The sequence below is a fragment of the Camelus dromedarius genome, chromosome 12 (assembly GCF_036321535.1).
Source record: "Camelus dromedarius isolate mCamDro1 chromosome 12, mCamDro1.pat, whole genome shotgun sequence".
Lineage (NCBI taxonomy): Eukaryota > Metazoa > Chordata > Mammalia > Artiodactyla > Camelidae > Camelus > Camelus dromedarius.
Genome location: NC_087447.1, coordinates 62,431,402 through 62,451,225, shown reverse-complemented (window position 1 = coordinate 62,451,225; position 19,824 = coordinate 62,431,402). Strand labels below are relative to the sequence as shown.

General features: G+C 40.3%; 1 protein-coding gene and 2 non-coding genes across 8 annotated transcripts in view; 2 read left to right on the top strand and 1 right to left on the bottom strand.

Moving 5' to 3' along the window:
• FAT3 (FAT atypical cadherin 3) overlaps nucleotides 1-19,824 on the bottom strand; it is a 613,920-nt gene that overhangs the window by 418,250 nt on the left and 175,846 nt on the right. The window lies entirely within an intron of this gene.
• TRNAN-AUU (transfer RNA asparagine (anticodon AUU)) lies at nucleotides 318-390 on the top strand. Its single transcript has one exon. It is a non-coding gene; the product is annotated as a tRNA-Asn (tRNA).
• LOC116155545 (U6 spliceosomal RNA) lies at nucleotides 2,901-3,003 on the top strand. Its single transcript, XR_004139429.1, has one exon. It is a non-coding gene; the product is annotated as a U6 spliceosomal RNA (small nuclear RNA).

Here is a 19,824-nt window from a genome sequence, read left to right as displayed (position 1 = left end):
GACCCTTATGGCGTGCAATACAGTGGGCTATTTTATGTTTTACAATGTGTCCTTTCCAATGCTCTCCGCAAACCACTAATTTCATCGCATGATCCACGGATGGGATCATAACTCAGTTTGAAGAGCACTGGCTTAGACGAATCCAGGGACAGCTGACATGCAGTGCTCATAGTTGCCTGGGGACACACTGGTGGCAGGGAGCTGGAAAGAGAGAGGCCTATGTATGAAAGATTTTACTTTGTCTATACTCCATGCAGTCTTTGGTATCATTTTTCCTAAATATAAATGAAGCAACAGTAAACATAAACACATGGCGGGGAGGATATAGCTCAGTGGTAGAGTGTGGGCCTATTATGCACAAGGCCCTGAGTTCAATTCCCAGTACCTCCATTAAAAACAAAAAAAAAGAATGAATAAATAAACCTAATTACCCCACCAAGGGAGGGAGGTAATAAACACATCAACTAGGAAAATGATTCTGGAGTGTTATCTTTCAGTGCATCTCCGGTTTCCTGTGAATCCAACACACAGAGAAGGGGGACAATAAATAATACTTGCATCCTATTGGGTTATGCTACCTCTAGTTTCAATCTCCTCCAGCCCAGTTAATTTCCTTTCCAGGAGGACCCTTAAAGCCCAGATCCCATCCTTGGCCATTCAATAAATATTGGCTGACTGCTGGTGCCAGGCACAGGGCAAGGTACAGTCTTCCCTGCCACTAAGTCCCAGCTGCCCCCACCTGCAGTGTTTCCACGTGTGTATTTTGGGCTCCAGAGCCCAGCTTTAGCCTCCTTTCAAACTCACACATACCCTTCTGTGCCCAATGCAAGCACACTCATCACAAGGTAACCTGGTCCCGACAGACATCCTGCACTGAGCCTCTGCTCTTTCCTCCCCCACTCCACACTCCCCACCGAGTTTCTTCTCCTCAAAGCCCCATTCAGACTCCATCCCTTCCCAGGGCCTTCTGGCTTTGTCAGTCATTGAACAAGCCCTACAACTTCGAGATGGGATTTGTCTCAAGCCAGAGAGGCCCAGGTTTAACACAAGCACTTTCCCTGGAAAAAGTTGCCCTCGGGAACTGAAAAAGTGAAGTGGGGTCAGGGAAGGACCAGTAGGAGATGGGGGCAGGCAGAGGGTTGGAAGGGTCAGGCAGAGGGGGCAGGGCAATATGGTTCTGTTCGGGAAGGAATGAATGGGTCAGGACTCAAACAAAGGAGGAAATGCTATTGCGGGCAGCGGCTGTGAAAGGGAACTGGGTGTCTCCCTTGACAGCAGAGTCAATCCCATCTCACCAGAGAAACCAAAGAAAACAGGACAGAAAAAACAAAGCGTAGCTCCAAACTCTGCTCTGCCACATGGGGACTGCATTTGTCTAACAGGGAGGGAAAAAACCAGAGGATGATGGACCAGACAGGCTCTGATGAAGGATGTGAACACTTAGCTCACTGACCTCGGCCCACCTGTGGTCAGTCAACTTTCATCCCCTTTCCCTTACATCTCACTCTCCCCCTTACAAATGGAAACTTATCTCAGTCTCCAAGATTGCAAAGACCCAAGAGATGGCCAAGAGAAAAGGGACATGCATCTTCAGTATTTTGAGATAGTCGTCACTCAATAAAATGAGAAATACATTTTTAACCAAAAGATAGTATTTGAGAAAGCTTCCTTGTCAAGTCTGTTTGGAGACAAAAATTTAAGATCGCCAAAAGTTGCGGATGCAAATTCCATAAACCCATGTAAGCACACAATTGCTCAATTACCATACACATGGTCACTTGCCAATAAAACAGGAGGAAGCTAAAAAAAATCATGTGGCTGCTTCATGCAGGCTTAGACGGCTTCTGCAACAGACTGAGAGACTCAACAGTGAATAAAACACCAAACTGAAACTTATTAATACAAGACCAGACATCTTTTCTAATTAATTTTGCAGACAAGAGCTGAATAAATGAAAACTGAATCATATCTTCTTATCTAAAAAGTAGAAAATGAAATGCTATTTTTTTAAATGTCTAGGCTCTCAGCAATAAGAGATTACTAAATAGCAAGCCTCAAAAATTAACGTAATTAAATTCAAAGCGATCTTCAGATTACAACATTAAAGGTGAAATCTGACTAAAACAAAAACTGAAGAATTGTTCTTTGAGATATATTCAGATAAAATCATCTTACCCAAATCTCAAAGAAGGTTTTGTTTGTTCTTTTTAAAGACACATTTCTACCGAGTTATGCAGTATCAACGGGCAGGAAAATTATCGGAGACAGGAAAACATCAGTTAATGGAAAAATGGGGAAGTTAATAAACGAAGTCAAACTGGGTATTTTATGAGCGCTGCTGAAAATACAATTCATAGAAGTAAAATGCCATCGTTATGACTGAGCATAATAAACCGATTACTTGTCTTAAAGGCTATGTGTGATAGAAATCATTTAAATCAATTCAGTTACTGTTTCTTAGCAATTTGATAAAAAGGAAAAATAGTGGAATGGGGAGTCAAGTGCTCCTCTGGGAGCTTAAAAACAAGCCAGCTGAGCTTGTAAGTGCACTTTAATCTGTTTATTTTTCCCTTGTTTAAAAAAAAGACAGGAAAGATTTACTGAGTCAAGCTGCCAAAGTCTTGGAATTCATAGAATTTAAATTATTAGTAAGGATGTAGTTATGATGAATATTCTCTCTGTCCCTCAAGCCCCATCTGAGTTGAAAGGCTGATCAGAGCTTATAGTAGCAACGTCCTCCAGAACTGCTGAATCCTTTGCGACCAGAACTTGAATGTGAAATCCCACCAGATATAAAATTGGGTGGGAGATGAGAACGGGGGCTCTAGGAGGTCTCCCTGAAATAAGGCTGAGTGAAGCCATCCACATGCGATCTTGGTTCCACCTCTCCTATCACTGTATCCTTTCTGTGAGGTCCAAAGAGTGTTCACTTGATACAGGGAAGATTTAGCATGGTCACTGCGCAAGGATAACATGCAAATTTGTGAAGTGTGCCATATTTTTTTTAAAGTTCACTTTTGGGAAAGCAGAAACGATAATGTAGGAACTGATTAACAAGACTCCTTCCTTTTACAACTTACAACGATCAGCTAAATTGACCTACTTAACATTAAGCATCAGTAACACTCTAACGCAGGGTTCTGCAAACTTTCTCTGTAAAGGGTCAGATAGTAAATATTTTAAACTCTGTGATTCAGAGGGTTTCTGTGGCAACTATTCAACTGTGCCCTTGCATGGCAAAAGCTGTGCCCCATTAAAACTTTATAACATCAAGCGACCAGCCCAGGCTGTGCTTTGCTGACCCCTGTTCCTACAATCAGCTACAGAAATCAGAATGGGCTTCAAATCTAAATGAACTTTCCATGTCTCTCTTTAAGGAACTGATCTGTCATACAAAACAAGTTTCCCACATTCTTTAAAGTCTGTCAGAGGCTACCCTTGAAAGATAAATTCCCCTCGAGCCGACTGGTGATTTTGTCATTTAGCCAGAGGGATGGCATGAAGTCTTCCAAGCAAGTTACAAAGAGCACACCTGAAATTGACTCACTGGCTCCGGACTGTCACTGATCTCATTTAAGCCTGGTCAGGGGCCCGGGCTTTAGAGACAGATACACCGCTGGGATCAACAAACATACAACAGGAACACCAGTCAAAAACATAAAGCAGAGAGGCAGAAAGTGAAATTCCAAACTCCTGTTACCTTTGCTAATCCAATCATGAAGATAAGCACTAACCCAGCACACCTAGGGATTAAAGAAATCTGAGGTCTGAAAGAATTGTAACCTAACCCTCCTACCTCTTTATCGCTTATTATTAATCTCCATGGGGATCTTCAGTTTTTTTCAAGCCCCAAACTCTCCGCTTCAGGCACCCCTTATAATAGGATTAACAAAAACTAGGGCCCCATGAATTTCCTGGATCTTTGTAGGTCAGCAGAAATACCCACCAGCTGCTATACAAGATCTTCCTGGAAGTCAGATCTACTTAGAAATGCAGAAGAGTCCCTGAAACCACTTTTAAGAATGCTGCAGAGACATGAAAATAGCACCCAAGGTAGACACCATGAAACAAGAAAATTTAACAGCAACAGAAACGCTAAGCTTTCACGAAAGCTGTCTTATAATTAAATACTTACATAAGGAAAATAAAATCTAGAGGTTGTTATAATGGTTCTGGTTTCCAAAGGAATCTCTATAAGAGCACTAATAATTTAAGACAGAACACGAATTTGGGGGTCGGGCAACAGGAAGGCTTTCAGATTCAGCGAATGTGTCAGCAGCCTGGTGAACAGGGGACCAAGCAAAGGCCAAAGCCTCTTCTGAACACTCCTTTGCTCTGCTCATAAAAACTAGACTGATGTTTGGCAGGAAGGTCACGATATTATAAAAATGTTTTCTTCCCCAGGCCCAGTGATTTCCTACAAGCGACAATAGCCACATCTGTGTTTTGCAAAGACTGAAATGAAAGCACTGTGAGGGCAGAAGTTGTACCTGTTGGTCATCCACACCTAAGAGGCAATTCCCAGCAAAGTTACATCAATTAGAAAAAACAAAAACAAAACCAACTTTGATTCGAGAAAGAACCCAAACAGATTCCCTAAAGCAAACTGCATCATGCGTCTGTCCTTGCATGCAGGGATGAGCCCTCTTGGCTGGAGTGGTCCCCAGAACAGCAGGGTCAGTAAGCCCTTCAGATGGTTCCTGGGACCTGCAGGCACAGTGAGGCAGATGTGCTGGAAGTCGACTCTTTGCAAAGATGCTCATCGCCCCCTGAGGACGTGGCATGCAGGCTCACGCTTGGAGGGTGACAGTGAGGATCTCAGCAGGTCTGACAGTGCCTGGTGGGGTTATAATGGAAAAGTTTGTTTTCTCTTTTGGGGAGAGAGGCAGGTTGTTTAACTCTTTCACTGAAGTTTCTTGTTGTTATAATTATTCCTAAATAGAATATTTAAAATTTTATTTTACATTTAAGTGCAATTGATTGACAATGTTAGTTTCAGGTGTACAGTAAAGCAATACAGTTATACATACATATGTATGTATACACATATATTTTCAGATTCTTTTCCATGATAGCTTATTATAAGAAATTGAATATAGTTCCCTGTACTATACAGTAGGTTCTTGTCGTTTATCTATTTTATATATAGTAGTGTGTATCTGTTAATCCCAAACTCCTAATTTATCCCTCCCCCTGCCCTTTTCCCTTTAGTAACCATAGTTTGTTTTCTATGTCTGGAGTCCATTATAGACTGTAAATAAAATTTGTATCTTTTTTAGATTCCACATATATATGATATCATATGATATTTGTCTTTCTCTGTCTGACTTACTTCACTTAATATGATCATCTCTAGGTTCATCCATGTTGCTGTAAATGGCATTATTTCATTCTATTTTATGGCTGACTGTGTATATATACCACCTCTTCTTTATCCAGTCATCTGTTGATGGACATTTAGGTTGCTTCCATGTCTTGGCTATTGTAAATAATGCTGCTGTGAACACTGGGGGGCATGTGTCTTTTGAATTATAGTTTTCTCTGGATACATATCCAGGTGCGGGATTGCTGGATCGTATGGTAACCCTATTTTTAGTTTCTTAAGGAACCTCCATACCTAAATGGTATTTTTAAAACTTCTTCTCTAGCCTAGTAGAAGCTGACTGCTTCAAGTGGAAGGTCATCATTACACAAAATACATTTACTAAGTGATAATTACTAAGTGATATGGAATAAGACCTCTGCTATACAGTATGAGGGAATTTTCGAGACATGTGAATTATTCTCCTTTATGTGTCAAAATTTATTGAAAGGTGTTTTGATAGGTAATGGAATCTGAGTTGGAAGGAGAATTTAGATATTATACATACAAACAGCTCATTTTGATCAAGAGGAAAGTGAGAGTCCGCTAAGTGACATGCCTGACACTACACCCTCCTTCAGCGATGGACTGAAAGGAGGCCAGAATGCCCACCTCAGAGTCCCCCCGGCACACACTCAATGGGTTTCACCAAGCACCTGCTGGTTTAAGAGAAAAGCACCTTCTAAACCTACTGCTACTATTTCCTCTCCTAAATTTAAGGAAGATGGTTCTCATCTAAGCTTAAGTTCACAGCTATTACTTAAATATACACAGGGAGTACCAATGATACTGTATGCCATTATTAGAAAAATCAGAATCCATTACTTTAGTTCTTTTTTTTTAAGTTTATTTTTTAAGATTCTGTAAAGTCAATTCTTTCCCATCATGAGTGGTTTAAGACTACAGTACATAAAAACCCCATCTATGCACACTCCACCATGCCGTGTGGCTCTGCCCAGTACAAGTTCTCCATCTTGTGTCTTTTCCCCTTCTGGTAAATTTCTATCAACCTGGTAAATTGCTTCAGGTGTCATTTCCTCTCTGAAGTCTCTCTGGATTCAGATACTCCTCCTGGAAAGTTAATCATGACCTCGTCCATGCTCATTTTTTTAACCTTCGCATTTCTAGGGCTACATGCGTTTATCACATTATTTGGTAATTATTAGTTTATGTATCTGTCTTCCTACTATATGACACATTCTAGGAGAACAGAGTCCATTCTTCTCAGTTTGGTATTTCCAGGATCCAGCATAATACCTAAAAGGTATCTATTATGTATTTTTTTAATGTTGAATTCGAGAGTGTACAATTCAAAATCAAATCCCTAAAATGGGTTTAATTATCTAATGAGAAACACAACCCTGCTGCTAGTTAGCTGACAACAAACTCTTCCCCACAGCTGTGATTCAGAAATAACTTCCACGGTAGGTTAGCACTTTTAAAGTAGGAACTAAACAACCACAACAAAAGAATCACCACAAATTCTTAAGAACTATCAAAACAACAGGTTGTACGAAAGCAATGCTGACTAGAAGTTCATTTCTAAACCTGAAAAAGGAGCTCATACTATCCAACAATTGCCCAATACCCTTTTCATCCTCCTTTCCCTTGCTCCATCCCTAAGATTGTTCTGCATGGCTGGTGTTTTCCAAGGCACACATCCAAGCTGTCTTGGCTAAATTCCCCAGGCCACTGCCTAACCTCCAGCATCCGTCCTGGTACCCATCCTCTGCCCCAACTTAACGTCAGACACATGCATCTTTCTCAGCAGGATGTGGACAGATCTGCATCTGCGAAGGACTTTGAGGAGCCACGGAGAAAGGGTCTCGTCACTTTCTGTGTATTTGCCTCTGAACCAGGACCCATTAAACAAGGGTATCTGGCAGGTGAACCCACGCCTCATTGAAAATCTCATCCATCATGCAAAATTTCTGGGGACGGTTGCTAAAAAGTTAATTGCTTTCAAGGGACTGGTGACGTTTTGGGTGAACTGTTTATGTCCTAAGCCAAGTCAGCACTGTGTCCTGGACAAAGCACTGACAAAGTTTATAAACAATCTGATCCAGGTGGCTTGGTCAGTGGTTTCTCATACATACTTAACAGAACACAGAATATTCATCATTTCGATGAAAGAAAAATGTATTAAAAAACACTATTTCACACATCATATAAATTAATTATCATTACTATTAACATGGAAAGATAAAAAGGTTTCAAGGAGTTCAGCCTGTGTGAAGATGGTCTGCTCTGAACTGTAAGGAATAGGGTTTAAAACACAGCAAAAAATCTTATACTGGAAGATAAATACATTTACCCACATGGCTGTTTACACTTTTTTTTGCCTTCACAAAGGTAGAGGCTATAACAAAATCTATTTCAGGGACCAACTTAGACCTTGCAAAGCCAATGGTAACAGAGAAACCGCCAAAATTCGTCCTAGACTTCAGATGCTTTGAATCATCTGCTTTGTGCCTCGTGGTAGGTTGGCTCCTTTCTGACACTAGAGCTGCTCTTTTGTTCAACCATGGCAATGCAGTGTCTTTCCAAACCACAGCCACTGATAAATGAAGCATGGAGGCACAGGATGGTCTAGTGAGACTCCACTCTTCTGAAACTATGGCCAACACGAGGTGAATAAAATGCAATTGTGCTGCTCCAGTGATGCAGGAGGACAGCTTAGCTAATGGCCTGGGGCATCTGTTTCCACTCCAAGGATTCTGAGTCTGTGCCCATCCTGATTTAGACATGCCAAGAACACACAAATATCCAGGAATGCAGTACCCAAGGCATGTAACAAACCGAGAGGCTGATCAATCTGTGGAACGCCATCAGCCCTCATTGCTGAATAAATTAGATCAAATGAGAACACATTTTAAAATTGGGAAATGGCAGGAATATTCTAAGTTTATAACTTACAGAGAACAAGTTAAACAGGCACCGTGGTTATTCACGCTAAAATTGGCAGGAGAATCAAGTTTCTTTCCCCCAGCACATCAGGAAAGAAAGTTTCATATTTTTCAACTGGGAACGTTCTGAAGCAAAGATGTCACTGCAAAAATATTAAAATACAAGCCAACTTTATCTAAGTAAGGATATTCTTTAGAGTTTTTTTTTTTTTAAGCCCAGTTGAGAGAGGGTAGTGTATTGTGTTCTCCTGCTGAGAAAATTATGCTGTTATTATATGCAGCTTTGTCAAACATGTTCCAGGAAAGAAAATCATCTAAGCCCATGTGTTGTGTTTCTTGCAGGCAAAGAGGTAGTGGAGAAATACCAAACTGATGCAATGCTGTAAAAAGGCAAAATAAGAAAGGACAGGCTGAAGTTAAAATTCTATGAACGCTAACTACATTTTAATTGGTGATGGAAAACTACGAGTGCCAGGGAAATCACCCAGGAGGTCCAACTTTCTATTCAACATCAAGTATCCTGCATTGGCCAGAACACCAACCCAGGGAGAATTCTTCTGGTTCTCCCCACAAACATCAGACTCTCACTTGTTCACTAGTTTCTGGGTCAATTCTGGTTTCATAAGAGCTCTTAGTTCCCTACCTATGAACTGTGGACCTGAGGGATGATGTCTGCTCCCAGCTTGTTTTTAGGTAAGTGAATTTTGCTGTAAGCAAAATAACTCAAAGCGAAGCCTAAGGATAGAAGACAAATAGAAATGACGAAGATAGGAAGTGATATTCCAGCATGTAGAACAAGAATACATTATAAAAACAGCATCTTTTTCATCCAGTCATCTGTTGATGGACATTTAGATTGTTTCCATGTTTTGGTTATTGTAAATAGTGCTGCTATGAACACTGTGTGCTGTACACCAGAAACTGACATAATATTGTAAGCTGATTATAATTCAATAAAAACAATTTTAATTAAAAAAAAAAAAACCTGAGCATCACTAACTAAGCCATGACCCATCAAAGAAGCTTGCAAACAAGGGCACTCTCAGACCTCCTCACACAAAACACAAAGCAGACAGAGAAGGTAGGTGGGGCATCACCCATTTCCACAGCAACAAATGAAAGGACAACCTTGGCCAACGTCACCAAGATATACACACAGGTCCCAGAGTTTAAAAGAGATCAGGCCATGAAAACTGCATCTCCTTCATGAAAGGCTCCATTGAGACTAGTCACACCTTCATCTCAGCTTTGCTAAGAACATTTATTTCATCTTCAACTCTTTACAGACTCCTGAGTCTGAAATTTTCCTCTTCTGCCTGTCACTGTATATGGAAATGATGTTCTTGGTGAAAACTCAAACAGCTATATAGGAAAGTGTCTTACATGTTCAACTTTGTGCTGTTTGGCAAACCTATCCATACAATTTCCTCTTTGATGGCTTTTAGTTCAAGCAGGAAATGCTGAAATTCTAGATATCCAGTAGGAAGGGGCCTCTTATGGCAAGAAACAGCACAGGGAAGGCCAACTCAAACTGAGGAAAGTCTCCAAACAGAATCTTTTCTCCATGCCCCACCCACAGAAAAGGAAACACAAGGGAGCGATAAGAACAGAGACAGAGTTGGAGACAAATGTGGCAACATTTGACAGATGAGATCTAAATATTCTAGGGCTAGATGAGCAGTTGATGATAGTGGCTTTAAAGGCACATATCAGACCCAAGAGTCAATGTGCATAAATAATAACTGCCATCTGTTAACCACCCACTATGTTCACATACAGTAACCACTTTATCGGTACATGGTTCATGACGGTATCATGAAGGGTGGATAGTTTTCTTCCGACTGGACAGATGAAAGCAGGCCACCATGCCCGCTATCTGGTCTATTGCCCCAATAAATAAATGGGTTTTCAAACCCAGAAGGGTTCCTTTGCTGATGTGAAAAATTGCATACATTCCCTCCATGGTAGCTCGACTTCTCCTGTGTCAAGAAAGCATAAGAAATTAAAATAACAGATTTTGAATTTTGCTCATCTCCATTACAGCTAAATATGTTAGGAAAAAAAGAAACGTATTTATGTGGACATCCTGCTAGTTACTGAGTCTCCAGGTAATGGCCAGAACTTCAATGGATCTAAGAATCCCACGTGACCAAACTCCAGGTCCCCATGAATCCAAGGACAACACATTAAAAATACTACCTTACATTCTCTTACTTCGGGAGGTACATTCTCACAAAGAAAAATAATACGTGGAGGCCAAGATATTCATCCACTTTGCCTGAAGAGGCAAAGACCTCAACCAGCACCAGGTATAGTTTGGGTCTTTGTAACTTTGGAGGAATACGGAAAATTCGGGGAAAGCCCAGACAAGAGCAATGAAAATGATAAAAAGGTTGGAAGGTAGGAGAAAAGGCTGACAAATGAGGATTAATTAGCCTAGGGAAGAGAAGACAGTGGGGAACTTAATATTATTCTTGAAATACAGCAAAGGCTATTATGCAAAATATGATCACCATGATTCACAATTCCACTGAGGGTGAAAAACAGAGGAAACAGTCTATGGAAAAGCATGACGCATTTAGATTAAATACAAAATAAATCTTTCACTCCAAGAGTTGGAGGCACTAAAATAGATGGCAGCTTAAGGACTTTGCAAACTTGCTTTCCTGAAGTGTCTGTTCATGCTCTGTCTGTTCCTTTTGCTCAATTTAAATACCACCTCCCCCATGAAACCCCGATTCACTCTTGACGTACACTGAATATTTCTCAAATTTTAGCAAGCATCAGTATAGCTTGGAGGGCTCATCAAAACACAGATTCCCAGGCCCTACCCCCAGAATAAGGGCAGGTGGGGCCTAGGAAATCACACTTCCAGCATGCAGCAGGTCTGCAGACACACTTTCAGAAGCAGTGAGCTAGAAGCAATCTCTCCCTACTTTATGTCTCATAAAAAGACATCTGTATTCTCTGGGCATTCGTCATTGTTCTTATACCATGTTCTTACAGTATTTTATGTGCTTTCCTACTGACTGTGGTCTGATTCAGCTTTGAAATTTCTGCAATGCTTAGCACAAAGACCTGCAAGGCTTATGAAACAACATCTTCAACTTGTTCCCTAAAAAGTGAATCCTTCTGTGAAATATTGCCATTTGCACCAACACGGATGAACCTAGAGATGATCATCCTAAGTGAAGTAAGTCAGGTAGAGAAAGACAAATATTATGGTATCATTTATACATAAAATCTAAAAAATGACACAAAAAACTTATTTACAGAACAGAAACAGACTCATAAACATGGAAAACAAACATGTTTACCAAATGGGAAAAGCAGGGGAGGGATAAATTAGGAGTTTGAGATCAGTAGATATACACCACTATCTATAAAATAGATAAACAACATGGATTTACTGTATGGCACAGGGAACTATATTCAATATCCTGTAATAACCTACAATGGAAAAGAATCTGAAGCTGTGCACCTGAGACTAACACAATATTGTAAATCAACTATAGTTAAATACATTTTTTTAAAAGTGGGTCTTTCTAACTTGCCTAGAGGCTTTCCTGGATTTATCATTTCTCATGTTTTCTTTATCTTGCTTCTCTGCCTAAGTGACTCCACAGTTTTAAGACCTTCCGATCTACGTATGTGAAATTGTCACCAGTAACAACTGTACTTAATGTTCAATATTAAGAAAAAAATCTAGTGTGATTTATGAAAATTTCCTTCTGATAAGGTTTATTTTTTCTCATTAGAGTTTTGGCTAATGTCCCCAAGATTGTATTCCAAGAAAACGGCAGGAAAGGAGCCATATTTTTAATTTATTGTTTATTTTGCCTGATTCTGGCAGGAAGGCCAGGGAGGTCAATGAGCAAATGAGGACCTGGCATGTCTGAAATCATGCTGGTTTCAGCTCAAGTCTGGGCCAGAAACTGATCTGGAAAGTTATTCAATAAACTCACCCTCCCTCCCATCAGCTACCACGCTTACTTTTGGCTGAGAACAAAACAAACAAACAAAAAAGACAAGAATTTATAAAACAGAAAAAAAAAAAAAGGACCCCCCCAATTGAAAAACTGGGGAACTGCCTCTTGGGCTTCAAGTTAATTCAAATTTGACTCAACAAAGGTGTTTATCAGATTGTATACCCGGCATGCAGAGGGCTATTGTATCATAATCTCTCAGATGTCTCAAAAACACGGGTAAAGCTCTATTCTCCCGCTAAATTCGTCCCAGAGTGTGTATACACACACACACCATAAAAAATTCCAAGTACAGTTAACTTTTAAATGGTCACAGAATGCAATGAGCATTGCAGGTGAGGAAGTCAGAGCAGAAAGCAGTACAAGGGATTTCTGGATTCATGGAATCCCAAAGCTGCAGTAGCTCTGATGACAACAACAACAAAACAATCATAGACTACCCTACACAGAGCAGATACAGTCATAACCCTCAAAAGAGCGTCAATAAATCTAAATTAAAACTAATCTTAAAAGTGGACTTTTTGTGATTCCTTATGTTGTGGCCCATGTTAATTCTATGAGATTTTTTTTTCTTTTCCTAGAATCAAACATCGCATGCTTTTTGTTACCTAGTCTTACAAATGAGTAGTTAAACCAACGCCTCAGCACAATTTAGCAGTCACAAAGATGATGTCCACTCCACTCCACTCCATTCAGGAAAATGAAAGCTCTGTTATTCCAACCGCCAGTACAGAACGCTCTCTGATGCTGGCAAAACACAAAAGCAAAAGCGAAAAAAAAACGAGTCCACTTCATCAAGGAACCACAACAAGCAGTGACTCTAAGCTGTAAGCATTACCCTGCAATCACACCAGCTAGTAACTGTGAGATATGGTCATTATCTTATGGAACTGATCTAATTTTGTACTCAACGCCCTAAAATAAAGGGTTTCTTTTGAATAGCAAACACAGGGACTGGGATCAAAAAAAAAAAAAAATAATAAAAGATAGTAATTTGACAGCACTTTCAAGCACAGCTTATTTTCCTTCCTCCTGTCACACTAAATAGAACCAACTGACAAGTACTCCACCGCCTGAATGAATGAAAGAAGATGCATTTGCTGAGTGAGGAAATAACACCGATAAACTGTGGCAGAGAACTGATATTAGCTCATTAGAGGGCTAATACGCGGGCACAAACGGCATATTTAACGAAAATCTACAAAGGTACTGGGAAGCAGCTGGAATAACATGTGACAAAATTTTTTTCTTCGGTACAAAGAAAGGGAGGAAAGGATATGCTTCTCTCTTTAAAAATATCAAGGTTCCAGTTGCACTGATGTGTTTATATATATTTATATTTATATGTATCTAAGAAAACTTCATTAATTCAGGTTAATAAAGAAAGCAAATATACTCTGGTGACATTTATTAACATCTGTGCTAAAATCATGAATAAGAATTATACATTAACACTTGGCCAGAGGAATTTAATTTCAAATACCACGAGAAGAAAAGCCCAGAGAAGATGTAGAATCTTCTCTCAGGAGACTTATCTGTAGAGCAGGAAATAAAAACGACACTTCTATACATAACGTTTAATTCATTAACAGTTGACGGGATTATTAAAGAAAAATATTTAAAGATAGGCATACTTTTAAAATGGAATTCCACTGAAAATTATTCCATTTTATTTTCCCATCAAAGAAAGGCCTTAGCCTAATCCCATAACTTGAAAGAACAGAATTAAAGTCACTTCTCTCATTTACTCAAATCATTAAAAATGCCTTCCTTAGCCTCGCTATTCCATAATTTCCACTGGCGTTAATGTGCTCGCTAATCCTCTCATTTTCTCAACATCACCACTTACTCAGGTCGTCACACGTTCCACGTTTAATCCATGCTTCTGAAGAGGTTTCTGCCCTCCTAGACTATAAGCCACTGATCACTGAAAGGGGCATTAACGCCAAACATGTGCCTGCGAACCTGGAACCCAGCCTGGACGGGCAAAGAAGGACAAGGTCCACGTGGGCATGATGGGGGAGGGCTGGCCTTTGGGGAGGGTCCGCCATGTTCCCCAGCCTGGGCGAGGGCTCTCATACATTTAGTTTCCTGCAATCTCTCAACTCAGGCTGTGATCTTACTCCCATGTTATATGTAGTTAAAGGAGTTAAGACTCAGAGAGCCTAAGCAACCAGCCAGAGTTGAAACAGCTAACCAGAGAAAGAGCTGGAGTTCAAACTTGAAGCTACCACACTGCTATGGACTGAACTGTACCCCCTAAATGCATATGTTGAAGCCCCAACCCACCAGTGTGATTGTATTTGGAGACAGGGACTGTAGAGGGTAGTTAAAATCAAATGAGGTCGTGAGCATGGGTCCCTGATCTGCTAGGACTGGTGTCCTTATGAGATGAGGCAGCAGAGAGCCCTCTCTCCCTCCCCCTGCTCCCTCCAGATCCCGCCCCCTCTCCATCTCGCTCTCTCTGCATGAACTCACAGGAAAAGTCCTTTGGCCACCTAACAAGCCGGGAAGAGAACTCTCACCAGAAACTGAATCCTGCCCAAAGCTTGCTCTCAGACTTCCTAGCCTCCAGAACTCTGAGAAGATAAACTGCTGCTGTTGAGTGCCCCCAGTCCATGGTATTTTGTTAGGGCAGCCCAAGCTGACTGAGACACTTGCACTAAAGCTCTTCCTCGCCACGTGGCCTCACGGGATGTGAAGGTTCATTCCCCCTCAATTTCTGCAGCAAAAGCCTCCTTCTGATAATCTCGGTCTTTCATTGTCTCCTTATTAGCTGCATCCATATGAATGAAATGTATGATTCTGCAGGAGGCACATCATAATTTAACAGGAATTAATGTCCTCTTGTTATAAAGGACCCTACAAGCCGCTGCTTAACAGTCAGCTACAACTGGAATTAATTCGTGTCAGATGAACAGCAAGAAAAATCCATTTATGACCCAGAAGTCATGAAATTTAGCATAATTACCCATGCTCTTGTTCGGGTAATTTTTTTCTCTCCTCGTTAAATTAGGAGTCTACATTAGATTTTAGTCTGATCAGTCCTGACTAGTTGTATGTCTGTAATCAAGGGCGTTTCCTCTCAAATCAATCTAGAGCTGTGCAGGCAAACTACACTAAATGAATGAACTGAAGCCAAGGTATAAGCACTGAAAAACTGAGAAAATAACACATGGTTGATATCAGACAAATTCACTCTTACTATTTATCCATGCTTTCCCTCAACAAATATTTATTGAGTAGCTACCTTGCACTAGGCAGTAGTTCCAGGTGTTTGGGAGATGTATGAAGCAATAACATGTGAGCATAATTCTAAGATACTCTGGAGAATTCTGCCTTCTTTTCTTCTCACCACTGTGCCCCCAGCACTTGGTATCTGCCCCATCATCAAATGAATGAATAAACCCCTTTTCTCAAGAAGTATCCCTTCAGTGTTACTAGTCAATCTCCATCTCCTTACCTTTCTCTCTCTTAAACAGTCTGCCCCTCCAAGCCTCTTGCAACATCTCCTAAATAATTTTTCTAGCAAATAAAATCATCTGGTTTAAGCCTGAGCAGAAAGAGTTCCCTTGAGACTGGTCTCTGGCAGCTAGCATATTTTCATCTTCAAAAAAAGTTTAGCCTTCCAGAGTCCCTTTCTCTGGTTGTCTCCACAAGTCATGCCTTCTAAGAAATTAAGAGGAATTTTGTAAAATCACTAACTTGACAATGTTATGAAGAAAAAACTTAAAATTCCTTTAAAAACTAAAAATAGACTTAACCATATGATCCAGCAATCCCACTCCTGGGCATATATCTGGAGGAAGCCCTAATTCAAAAAGATACATGTACGTACCCCAATGTTCACAGCAGCACTATTTACAATAGCCAAGGCATGAAGCAACCTAAATGTCCATCGACAGATCATTGGATAAAGAAGCTGTCTCTCTCTCTCTGTCTCTCTCTCTCTCTCTCACACACACACACACACACACACACACACACACACAATGGCGTATCACTCAGCCATAAAAAAGAACAAAATAATGCCACTTACAGCAACATGGATGGACCTGGAGATTGTCATACTAAGTGAAGTAAGCCAGAAAGAGAAAGAAAAACACCATATGATATCACTTATATGTGGAGTATCACTTATATATGGAATCTTAAAAAAAAAAAAGACACAAGTGAATTTATTTAAAAAACAGAAACAGACTCACAGACATAGAAAACAAACTTATGGTCACTCAGAGGAAAGGAGGTGGGAAGGGATAAACTGGGAGTTTGAGATTTGCAGATACAAACTACTATATATAAAATAGGTAAGCAGTAAGTTTCTACTGTATAGCACAGGGAACTATATTCAATATCTTGTAGTAACCTATAATGAAAAAATATGAAGAGAATATATGTATGTATCTGTATGACTGAAACATTATGCTGTACACCAGAAATTGACACAACATTGTAAACTGACTATACTTCAATAAAACAAACATTTTAAAAATGGACAAATGAGACAAATGAAAATAGAGGCACACATTTTAAAAAATGAAGAGGATCATTCAAAAAAAAAAAAAAGAAAGAAAGAAAAAGAAAGGAAGAAAGGAAAAAAGAAAGAAAAAGAAATAGAGGCCTCTCCAGGGTCTGGAGGGTAGATTCCTCAGCTGGTCAGGAAAATGGCCCACACCTGGAGACTCTGGCGTTGCCTGTAACAATGTATCCATCTAATCCACATTGGAGACAGCCACCTGGATCCTAGAGGCACCTGGAATCTGCCTATTGGGGAGCTGCCAGAATGGGCCGTTACTGGTTCCCAAAAAAGGGATTGAAATCAGTGTTCCTCCAGGCCAGGCTCACACAGAGCACATGATTGGAAGGATTCCACATAAGTTATCTTTCCCTTTGGAAACAGTTCTGTAAGTCCACACAGTCTGTACAGCTTTCAGGCCAGCAAATTAATCACGTTCATGAGGCAAAGAAATCAGATTATGTTTGGGGAAATGAGATGCTGTTCCCTTGGTTACTCTAATTTAGGAAGCATTTATTTAAGAAAGGGAACAATTCGTTATGGAGGAATTTTTAAGGATCCCTTATGTGCTCAACATACAATTAGAAAAGAAGTGTAGAAGTGGCTACGAAAATATGGTTTTATCAGGGGCCCGGGTAACACAAGGAACAAGAAATAAAATAACTGCAGTCCTCTAGACCACTAGCTCCTAAAACAATTTCTCAAAGAACAAGACAATCTCCATAGAAACTTTAAGATAAAGTCACAGACTGTATGGCTCAAATGGTAAAAGAGAATCCTTCTAAAAGTTCTGTTGTTGCCACACTAAGAAGCAAAAATTGAACTCCTAGTGGAGACTGGGAAGGATACACAAGCAGCCACGTATAAATCAAGCAACATGCACTCATGAACCAAGGATGAAGCATTTTTTTAAGCTTTTATAATAACAAGGCATATTTCAAATGTCAAGATTATGTCCTGAAAGTATCTAAGTTTCAAAATGTTCATGGGTTCACTAGGAAACTGGAAAAAGTCCAAAACAAAACAATTTTGGTAAAAGAAAGCAAAATGTCACTGGTCACTGAAAAGTTCAAATTTTTGCAAACTGCCTAAGGATACAAAATTTCTAGCTACTCCCATTCCCAACTTTCTCTACCCTCTCCCCACACCCACCAAATACATACTTTTCTCAAAGTTCCCCAGTTGGTTCAAGGATCATAATGTATAGACGGGAGTCTGATTCTAATGCCATCTACATGTATCACTCAAAAGAGGACTTGGTGAGATCCTGTTATACAGCAAGTTCTTCCCAAACAGTAAAACCTCTTTGGTTTGAACAAGGGCTTGAGGGGCTGAGCCACAATGAATGTCACATACAGCTCCCAGATGCACCTCAATGATGCCTTTGCTTCTCCAGAGCATCATGGGAAGGCATCAGGAAGAAATCCTCCGTGATCACGGTAATCCATGCATACACGGAGAAAGGAGAGTGACCCCTGCACCTGGAAGTAAAGGATCCATTGAACAGCACTGGGGAAGAAGTGGCCATGAAGAACACAGGGAAAGCAGTAAATAAGAGCTGTTTTGGAGCAACTGCCAACCAACCAGCTTCATCCACTGGCCATACTGGGCTCTGAGGCCATGACCCACACACAACGGCGTCAGGCTGGGACCAAACACAGAAGGAAGGCCTCTAACATCCACTGATGCTCAGTGAGAAACAGCGCTGAAGATCTGACAAAGATGGATCATCTACTCAAAGTTATCCCAGGTCACTGACTTGGGACTAGATTCTTCCAACTCTTTGTTATTCTTTCTCCTGTCTGACAGAGTTAATCAATTCTTCTTCTGGGCCTCCTAAACCCAGTCACACATTCCACCAGTACAGCACCTGTCTCAGTGCATTTTAGTTACAGACACATCTGTCTTTTTAGTTGCAAAGCTCCTTGAAAGCAGGATTTATTCTTTTTAAACCTTGGACTCTGGACAGTAGCATAGAGATTGGTAGAGAATAGATGTTTAATATTTGTTAAATGGAGGAACAAATGAATCAGTTCATAGATGAAAGTCCCAAAACCTTGACTTGTTTTTCTTTATAGGATAGACTCCATAACAAACGTTTCCCGTAGTTTTTTTCCACAACCCCTCAATACGAACTTTTCCTTCCCACTGGAGCAGACTGACCTACATTGACCTACACATTCCCATCTCTAGCCCCTCAGCACTGCTGTTGTCCTGGGCTAGAGCAAGTGCCCTGTTAAATCCTCTCTACCTCTGAAAATGGCAACCCCAAATTTTAAGGGTTAATTCAGTTCTAACTCCTTCATTTTGCCTTCCTGGACCATATCCCCAGCTTTCATCTCTGAACTCCTACTGTACTTGTGGTCTGTAATATCCCCATGACACTTAATCACATGGTGCAATGAATTGTATTTAACTTGCTTTTTCTGGGAGACTATGTTCCAAAGGGCGACCCTCCTTTTTGATGGAATAAGTGGGAGGAAGAGTGGCTCAAGGACACACAGCTAGTCAGTGAGAAACCTAGGAATGGAACAATTTAAGGGGACACTGAGGGTGGGGACTTAGAAGACTGGGTAAAATTGAGAAGAAACAAAAACCCTAATAGAAGATCAGTGTAATGAGATATCTTGCTTAGCTGCCACAGTCTGTTTCTACCTGTTGCCATTACAGTTCTCCTCATCCTTCCATCCTCACTTGTTTTTGGTCTTTCTTCAGAGACAGTATAGTACTTAAGAGCTTAGCTCTGGACTATGCAAGCTGAAATCATACTTGCACATTAATAGCTATATGACTGAGCAAATTACATAACTAACTCTTTTTCTTTAATCTGTTTATCAGTTTTTGCAGTTGACAAATTTCTTAATGCTGAACTCTTTCGCCTAGGAGAAATCCTGCTTGGACATAATGGATTTTTGTTTTAGATTATTCTGTTGGATTCAGTTGCTAGTGTTGTACTAAAGATTTTCACGTTTGTATTTGCAAGTGGGAATTGCCTACAGTTTTCTTATCCTGGGCTTGTCCAGTTTTGGTAAAAAGGTTAGCCTTAGAAAACAA